At 37.5% G+C, this 8861-nt stretch overlaps 1 long non-coding RNA gene across 1 annotated transcript; it reads left to right on the top strand.

Moving 5' to 3' along the window:
• Positions 1–349: 349 nt before the first annotated feature.
• LOC120153714 lies at positions 350–1452 on the top strand. Its single transcript, XR_005518816.1, has 2 exons — positions 350–525; positions 1278–1452. It is a non-coding gene; the product is annotated as an uncharacterized LOC120153714 (long non-coding RNA).
• The last annotated feature ends 7409 nt before the right edge of the window (positions 1453–8861 follow it).

Consider the following 8861-nt stretch of genomic DNA (forward strand, 5'->3'; position numbering starts at 1 on the left):
TTTTATTTTGACTACTAAATAAAAAATTTCTCAATTAGATTGTTACATTTTCATTTTGATTTCAACCAAGCTAATTGTTAAATCGATAAAGACGAGGGGTAGTTTTAAAATTTGAACAATATCACATTTAATCATTTGTATCTGTACATCCAATCAATTTAGTCTTTATTTAAATTAATTTGATAAATTTAACCCTCAATATTTTTAAAAACTTTTGATTGAGTCTTCATTTTATTTTAAATAATTTAATAAATTTAATTCTCTAATAAGATACGAATATGTAAATAAAACTTGAATAGGTTTAAAGAGGTTGAATACGGGACCTAAATATAAAATAGGATATCTCCAAACACGGATAGAGGGGATGAACAGTTCTGGGAATACGAGGTTTTACGATTTCCTCTTCCAATCACTCTTTATGTCTTATTTCCTCTTTTCTTTTCTAAATCCCTAATAAAAAACTTTCCCAATTCCCATCCCTTTGATTGTTAAGCCATTCCAACATTCGGACTGCAATTGCCCGAGGTCAAATTTCTCTCTTCGATTATCGCTTTTGATGAATTTCTGTTTTAAATTATGCCTTCTTAATGATCAAAAACCGTTTCAATTTCGTGGGTTGTATATGTTCCTGCAGTATGTATGCCGTTGTAGCTGAAGATTTAGGGCAAAATGAACTTCTCTCGAGTCTTTTTTTTTTATTTAAGGATATTCGTTTTTTAATTAGGTATAATGTTAATTCCTGTTTCTAAGCAACGTGTCGTTTTATTTATTTGAAATTAAACGGGGTCTGTTTTGTTCTAAACGGTGCTGGTTATGAAGAGCGGATGGTTAGGTTTTGTTCGTTGTAGTTGGGGAATTTGTAAATTGGGGTTTGCAGGCTTATTATCAGTGTTTACTCGATGATTTGAGCGGTTGTAAGGTTCTTTTTGTAATAGATTAAATCGGTCTGTTTAGGTATGGTTCCTTAACAATGTTTTCTAGTTTCCCTAAATTTGAACCTAATTCATATTGGTTTTTAACTGTTCCGAATTCCCCCTTGGAGACTATGATATGTTTGAATCATCGTTAAACCTCGAAAGTATGGGGTCGTTAGTAGGAAGATGAGACGATTTAACTTCGATCATGTCTTGGTTATTGGTAGATGGGAAATGAGATTTAGATACGAGTTGGATAATCATGTGAATATTGCATAAACTTATGTGCTTGTATATATGATTCTCAGCAGCTATACAGAAATTTTTTATGTGCTTATTCTCTAATCCTTGTGTTGTTTCCAGAAGTGAGAATGCAAGATCCAAGGATGGCACCATCAGAGGGAGATTTGAATCCTAAGACACGGAAAAAGAAAAGCTCCGCTAACAAAGGACCCATGTTTCCGTCAGAATGAAACGAGACTAAGGGGGCTCAACAGGTACAGGGATCCCTAACATTAAGAAAGGGGAAGAAAACATCGAAAAGGAACGTGAAGAATGAAATGTCTCCGATATTTCAGCAACCCGAGAGATCTAACTCAGATTCATTACCAGACTCTTCTACATCTGGAAATGAGTACCGTGCACTGAGGCACAAGTATTTGTTATTGGAGGAAGAAAGCTTTACGTTGGATAAAGAGCTTAAAGAAGTTGAAGATGAGGTCAAGGTTCTTGAAGATGAGAAGCATACCCTACTGGATCAGCTTGTTGTGTTAGAAGGTCTAATAGATCCTTCAGAAATGCAATCTCAGGGTGCATAGTACTATATATATATATTAACTTCATGCTAATCTATATAATTCGTGTGCTTGTCGATTTTTATGGAAGACAAGTGCTGAAGTAATCTGTAGCAGTGGAGGAAGTTAAATGTTTGACCTACAGTCAGTCTTCTTTTAACATTTCAGGCGAAAAATGTTGTAAACATACTTGGAACTTCTGAGATGTTGCCTTGGACTATACACATGAGTAGGGGTGAGCATTCGATCGAGTTGAGTCGAGTAAAAAAATTTCAAATTATTCGAGTTAACGAGTCATATTTCACAATTCAAACTTAACTTGAATTTTTTTCGAATCGAGTTGAGTTTAAGAAATTTGAGTCTAGTTATTCGAGTTTTTATACTAATTTTATTATAATTATTTATAGTAATTTTTTAACTTTGTCTATATATATATATATATATATATATATATATATTCTTTTCACATTATAATGTTATTTAATATATCAAATACAATCTAAAACTATAAAATATATTCATGATATTATATTTTAAAAAAGTATTTTGAGGGTAAGATATTGATGATAGTATAGAGAAATTAAAGAATTGATGAGAAAAAAGAATTTGCAAACGACTGTAGTCGAAAGAATAAATTGAGTAAAATGTAAAGTTAATGGATTAAATAAAAGAAAATTTTAGTAAAATAAAGTAAGAATAGAAGTTACATAGGTATTTACTATGGTATATAAACATGTGGTTCAAATTTAGTAAATAAATGATGAATTGAAGAAATAAGGAATATATGAAGAGTTAAGGAAATTAAATTGAAAAAATAGAAAATTTATTATTAAAAAGAGGAATTGAAAATATACACATTTTATGACGATTTAGGAATATGTTGTTTAAATTTGGTAAAAAAAGGATCAAAATAAAGGATGAATGGAAAATATAAGGAATATATGAAAAGTTGAGAGACTAAATTGAAAAATAATTAATTTTTAATTAATTTTAATTTTTATTATATAAAAGAAATAAGTTTAAGAAATTATTGAAAAGTTTTTTTTACATTGTGCTAGATTATTTAAATTCATCATTACTTTTAAATTAAAAGATATTATATTATATTAATAATATCAACCGAGCTAAATTAAAAGATATTGGATATTATATTATATTAATTATAGTAAGAGAAGGAGGAAATGACATCTCTTTGGGCGCACATTAGCTGGCCTAATGGGTCTCCAGATTTTCTTCTTCGCTTCTGATCTTCCTCTTCGATTTGCTATTCTCAGTTTTCTAGTTTTGTTCTTTGTTCTTTTTCATGGGTTCGGAGTCGCGGAGTTTAGATTGGCGGAAACTGTTTGTGGGTTCAAAAGAGCAGGCTCTAGAGTTTTTCCCCCTGATCTTCAGGATGGCGTTGCTACCGTCAAGCCCCCTTCTAACGTGATAGAGGAAGGCATAGTTGATTGGAATCTCGCTTTAGTGGGGCAGTTCATTGATTTGGCACCCAATTTCAGTTCGCTGCAACGAATCATCGAATCGATTTAGGGAAATTCTTCGCAGGTTAAGGTTAGTTTAGTTGGCCATAATCTTTATGTTTTTCTTTCTTGAATCTTGATCTGAGGGAATGGGTCTTGGATAACGGCCCCTGGCATATTCAGAACAAACCCCTAATTTTAAGAAAATGGGAGCCAGGTCTTCAGAATCTTAGTTTTGATTTGTCTTGTATGCCGGTTTGGGTTCAGCTCATAATGTTCCTTTGGAGCTCTATATTCGCAAGGGCCTCAGTTACATAGCTAGTACGATAGGACTCCCCTGTATATGGATTCCATAACTGCTGCTAGGACGAAGCTGGAATATGCCAAGGTGTGTGTTGAGCTTGAAGTTGGTGGGGTTATTCTGAATTGATTCATGTGCTTTTGAATGGGTCTTCTGTTAGAATCAGATTTCATGTTCCTTGGTTACCTAAGAGCTGTGTTAAATGCAAAGTGTTTGGCCACCATGTCAGTTCATGTATGGAGGCTGGACACTCTCTGAAGCCTAGAGATGTTAAAGTTTGGAGGAAAAATGACTTTTCTAATTCTTCTGCTGATTCTGTATCTATCTTAGCTGCTCATGTTTCTGACCCAAATATGTTTGTGCCTGATCCTAGCTGCAAGGTTGTTCTTGGCAGTTCAAGTGGCGAGGCTGCTCTTGAGAGTAACTGTAATTCCAAGATTGACATGGGGCTGAGTGTGGGGAATGCCATTGAGACCTCTGTGGAATATTTACAGGAGGTTAATGTTGATAGAATGAATTATGCCGATATGATTAATGGTTTTCCTGGTTTGAATAAATCTGTTGCTTTGACTGCTTCTACTGGTGTGCAGGAGCATGTCTTTAGCCAGTGTGGTACTGGTCTTTCAACTAAGGATGTTGGGTTTACTGCCTCCCAGGTTGGTGATTTCCCTCCTCTTCAAGATTCAATTAAAAAGAAGGTTAGGGGTAATAAAAAGAAGGTTAGGGTATGAAAAAGGAAGCTGCTTATGATAAGGTTGATAACTTGGCAGAGGGTTCTAAGAAGGTTCATGTAGCTTCTTTGGGGTTGGCTGTTCTACTCAATGAGATAAAATCTAAGAAAAAGGATCATTCTGACAAAGTCAAAGGTAATGGGGTGAGCTTTGGCTCTGTTAGTGGTGCTCCTTCTGCTCTTCCCTGTTGATTGTTGGATTTTGGAATGTTAGGGGGCTAATAACCCCCTAAAGCAGATGAAGGTTTTGAGGAGACTGATTTCTTTTGATGTTGATGTTATGTGCTTTATGGAATCTCGGATCAGGAGAGATAGCTCTGCCAAGTTTATCTCCTCCTTGTCTAGTGATTGGTATTTGGCTGAGAATTATGATTATGTTGAAGGAGGCAGACTTTGGGTCTTATGGAGGAGGAATCTTTCACTTTCTGTGTTGAGGAATGTGATCAGGCCATTACTATTTCTGGCACTGTCGATGGTCATAGAATTGGTATTACTGCCATCTATGGTAGCAATAATGGGGTTGTTAGGAGAGGTCTTTGGGACCATCTGAAGTCTGTAGAGAATGTTTTGGGTCCTTCCTCTTAGGTGATTGGGGGCGACTTCAACATTATGCTAGCCCAGAGGAAAGTTCTGACTTTGAAATTATAGGAGTGCACTATACTCCTAATATGAGGGAATTTCAGGAATGCTTGGATGATCTTGAACTCATGGATCATCCTTTTCTAGGTCCTTTGTTTACTTGGTCTAACAGACAAGAAGACTCTTTTTTGGCCAGGAAGCTTGATAGGATACTGGTCAACCCTCATTGGATGCTGGATTTCCCTGAGTCCTTTGTTGAATTTAAGGCTCAAGGTGTGTCTGATCACTGCCTGGGTCTGCTTTGGTCACATAAAAGGGTCATGGTTAAGAAGCCTAGGCCTTTCAAGTTTTTTAATTGTTGGACTAGCCATGAGCAATTTCTGAGCACTGTTGTGAATTCCTGGCTGGGCTATTGTGATGGGAACCTATGCAGTGTTTGTTCAGGAAATTGAAGAGGCTTAAGTCTTGTCTTAAGGATTTTAACAAGGAATTCTTCTCTGATATATCTGGTAGAGTTAAGTCCAAGAGATCCGATCTTGAGCAGTTACAGCTTTTCAACTTGTCCCATGTTGGTCAGAGGAGGATGAATGATGAAAGAATTCTCAAAGCTGAGTTGGTTGACCTGGAAATTGCTGAGTCAGAGTTCTACAGGCAGAGAGCTAAAATGCACTGGTTAAAGGATGGTGATTTAAATACCAAGTTTTTTCATCAGAAGGTTGAGTCCAATAAAAAGAAGAACACTATCAGAGTTATTATGAGTGAAGAGGGTCAGTGCTATGAGTCGTTTGATGAGATGGCTGCAGAGTTAGTTAGGTTCTTCACTGATCTTATTGGATTTACTGATCCCATGGTTAGTGGTTGTTCTGTGGAGAACCTTAAGGATCTGTTACCTTACTCCTTGCCTAATGATGCTGCAGTGTCTCTCACTAAGAGGTGGATGGTTTGGAGATTAAAAAGGCCATGTTCAAGCAAGGTAAGGACAAAAGTCCAGGCCCAGATGGATACATTTTTGGTTTCTTCAAAGCTGCCTGGGACATTGTTGGGGCAATTTTATTGTTGCTGTGAGGTACTTCTTTCAATCTTCTGTTATGTTGCAAGCTTTAAACTCTACTGCCTTAGTTTTGGTCCCTAAAACCCCTAATGCTTGTTTAGCTAGAGATTTTAGGCCAATATCTTGTTGTTTTGTGGTGTACAATACTATTACTAGAATTCCGGTGGATAGATTAATGCCTTTCTTCCTGCCATGATTTCTCAGAGTCAGTCTGCCTTTGTTAGGGGTAGGAACATAGTTGATAACACCTTGTTAGCTCAGGAAATTGTTAAGGGCTATTCAAGGAAAAGTCTTTCCCCTAGGTGTGCCATAAAAATTGATTTACAAAAAGCTTTTGACTCTGTTAATTGGGGATTCTTACTTTCTGTTCTTGAGGCTTTGGGGCTCCCTCCTATTTTTGTAATTGGGTCAAAGCATGTATTACCACTCCTATGTTCTCTGTTTCTCTAAATGGGAGCCTAGTGGGTTTTTTCAAGGGTGCTAGGGGAATTAGGCAAGGAGACCCTCTATCCTTACCTTTTTGTCATTGCTATGAATGTGTTGTCTTCCCTTTTGGACGTTGCTGCTAAGCAGAGAATTTTTAAGTTCCACCCTAAATATAAAAGAGTTCCTCTCACTCATCTTTGCTTCGCGATGATTTGCTTGTATTTTTCCATGGTTCCCTGGATTCTGTTTTGGAGTATTGAGCACCTTAGAGAAGTTTTATGAGTTATCTGGACTCAAGTTGAATGCCCAAAAAACAGAATTCTTTGCTTGTGGTTTGTGTTCTCATGTTCTGGATCAGATTTGTACTGCTTCTGGTTTTAGACTGGGCATCTTCCTGTTAGGTACCTTGGTGTACCTCTTGTGACTAGAAAGCTCACAGGTAAGGACTGTGCAGCTCTGTTGGCCAGGATCAAGCACAAGCTCAGCCAATGGTCCAATAGAAACCTTAGCTTTGGGGGCAGACTGCAGTTAAACAAAACTGTCTTGTTTGGTATCTTCAACTACTGGAGTAGACATCTCATCCTTCCTAAAGGGATTATCAGGTATGTTGAAAGGCTTTGTATGCACTTCTTTTGGAAGGGCATTGACACCCCAGCTTGGGGCGCCCGTGTTGGTTGGAACCAGGTCTGTTCCTTAAAATCGGAGGGTTGTCTGGGGCTTTGAAACCTTGTGGTTTGGAGTAGAGCTTGCTGCCTGCTGCTTGTCAGAAACATTTTGGCTAGGGAGGGCTCGCCTTGGATTGCATGGATCAAGGAATATTGCTTTAAATCTTTGAGTTTCTGGGAGGTTGAGTGCAAATCTCACTTTAGTTGGATCTTAACTAAACTGCTGAAGTTGAGGGGTGAGGCTAGGGGGCTGTTCTTCCCCTATGCTAATTGGAGTTTATTCAATGGTAAGTGGATTTGGGATAACATCCGTGGCAGTAGAGATAAAGTTACTGGCACAGGTTAATATGGTTTCCTGGCCATATTCCCAAATTCTCTTTAATCTCTTGGATGGTCATTCTCGATAGGCTGCCTACCAAGGATAGGCTTGCTCGGTTCAGCTTGCTTGTTGACAATGTCTGTGACTTGTGTGGTGCTGGAATGGAGTCCCATGACCACCTTTTTGCTGACTGTTCTTTTGCTAGGGGCGTTTGGGGAGCTGTGTTGAACGCTCATGGTCTCTCATTTATGGCTCGCGCCTGGGACGAGCAGCTTCACTGGTTACTGTCAAACCTCAGGGGAAAAACCCTTCGAGTTCATGCCCTTAAGCTGTTGTGAACTGACTTTTCTATCTTATCTGGAAGGAGCGTAACCATCGATATCATAGGAATTTGATTCGTTCGATTGATGTCATTGTAAATAGGCTTTTGGAGGAGGTAAATATCAAGCTGTATAGGCATGGTTTATTGATTTGAGGTTGTAATTTGTTGCTTGTTCATAATTGTTTGTAACGTTTTGTAGCAGCTTTGGCTGTTTCTTTTTGGATGGAAATATAACTTATCCAAAAAAAAAATAAATTGAATCATGAGATAAATAAAAATCTTAAGCATACTTTTAAAAATGTTTTAAAATGAAATAAATCAACTGAACAGAGTATTTTAGTTTAGATTTGATTTGCATTGAAATGAACAACCGAGACCAAGTTGGGCCCTTCTTCCCCGTATAGATGGTGTAACAAATTTCCTACTTAAAAAAGCCCCATCTATAAATACCCGTGTCCTTGTTCTCAATCTCATTCATAGACTGTTGTTTTCTTTGATTTTGGCTGGGTTTACAGTGATGAAGCCATGGCTGTCGTGTTATGCTCTTACAGCAATTCTGTGCATTGCAAAAGCCGCAAGGCAGCACCGAAATGTGAGATAGTGAGCGATATCGGAGGATTTAGAAGGTAGAACTTCCCCAAGGGATTTGTATTCGGAACTGCTACTTCTGCTTATCAAGTTGACGGCATGACTGATAAGGGCGGCCGAGGGCCTTGCATCTGGGATGCTTATATAAAAACACCTGGTTATACTATTACTCATCACTATACCATCTTTATAATTACTCTTTTTTTTTTGTCATTTGTGTTTTGAATCGATTCTAATTCAACTTTGATGCTTACCGGTTTTCTATTTCATGGTCAAGGATCTTTCCTGGTATTGCACCATTGGCTCGATTGTTTTGATTACTCTTTCATTTTATTTTTTTTAATTATTGTTGTTTAATTAACTCTTTGATTTATTTATATTTTTGTAGAGGGAGTTGGAAGAGTAAACTGGGAGGGAGTTGCTTTTTACAATAGATTTTGATTTGCATTGATTACAGAATGAAATCTGTGCTTTTGTACCTTTCAAATGTTCCATGAAATGCTTTGCACAGTGGTTATGTCCAGGGTTTCAAACAGCGGAACGTAAACGCTATAGCGATCGTTATTTCGTGGTAGCGTTGTCGTCCGAAATTGATATTGCCCGAAATAGCGATGTGAACACGAAATCACATCAATAGTGGCCTACAGCGACCGCAACTTAACAGGTAATAGCCGATCGCGCGACGTTAATGGTCCGCTATTCCCGTTATTTT

This window comes from Hibiscus syriacus, unplaced genomic scaffold (genome assembly GCF_006381635.1).
Source record: "Hibiscus syriacus cultivar Baekdansim isolate YM2019G1 unplaced genomic scaffold, ASM638163v2 tig00111105_pilon, whole genome shotgun sequence".
In the NCBI taxonomy this organism is placed as follows: domain Eukaryota; kingdom Viridiplantae; phylum Streptophyta; class Magnoliopsida; order Malvales; family Malvaceae; genus Hibiscus; species Hibiscus syriacus.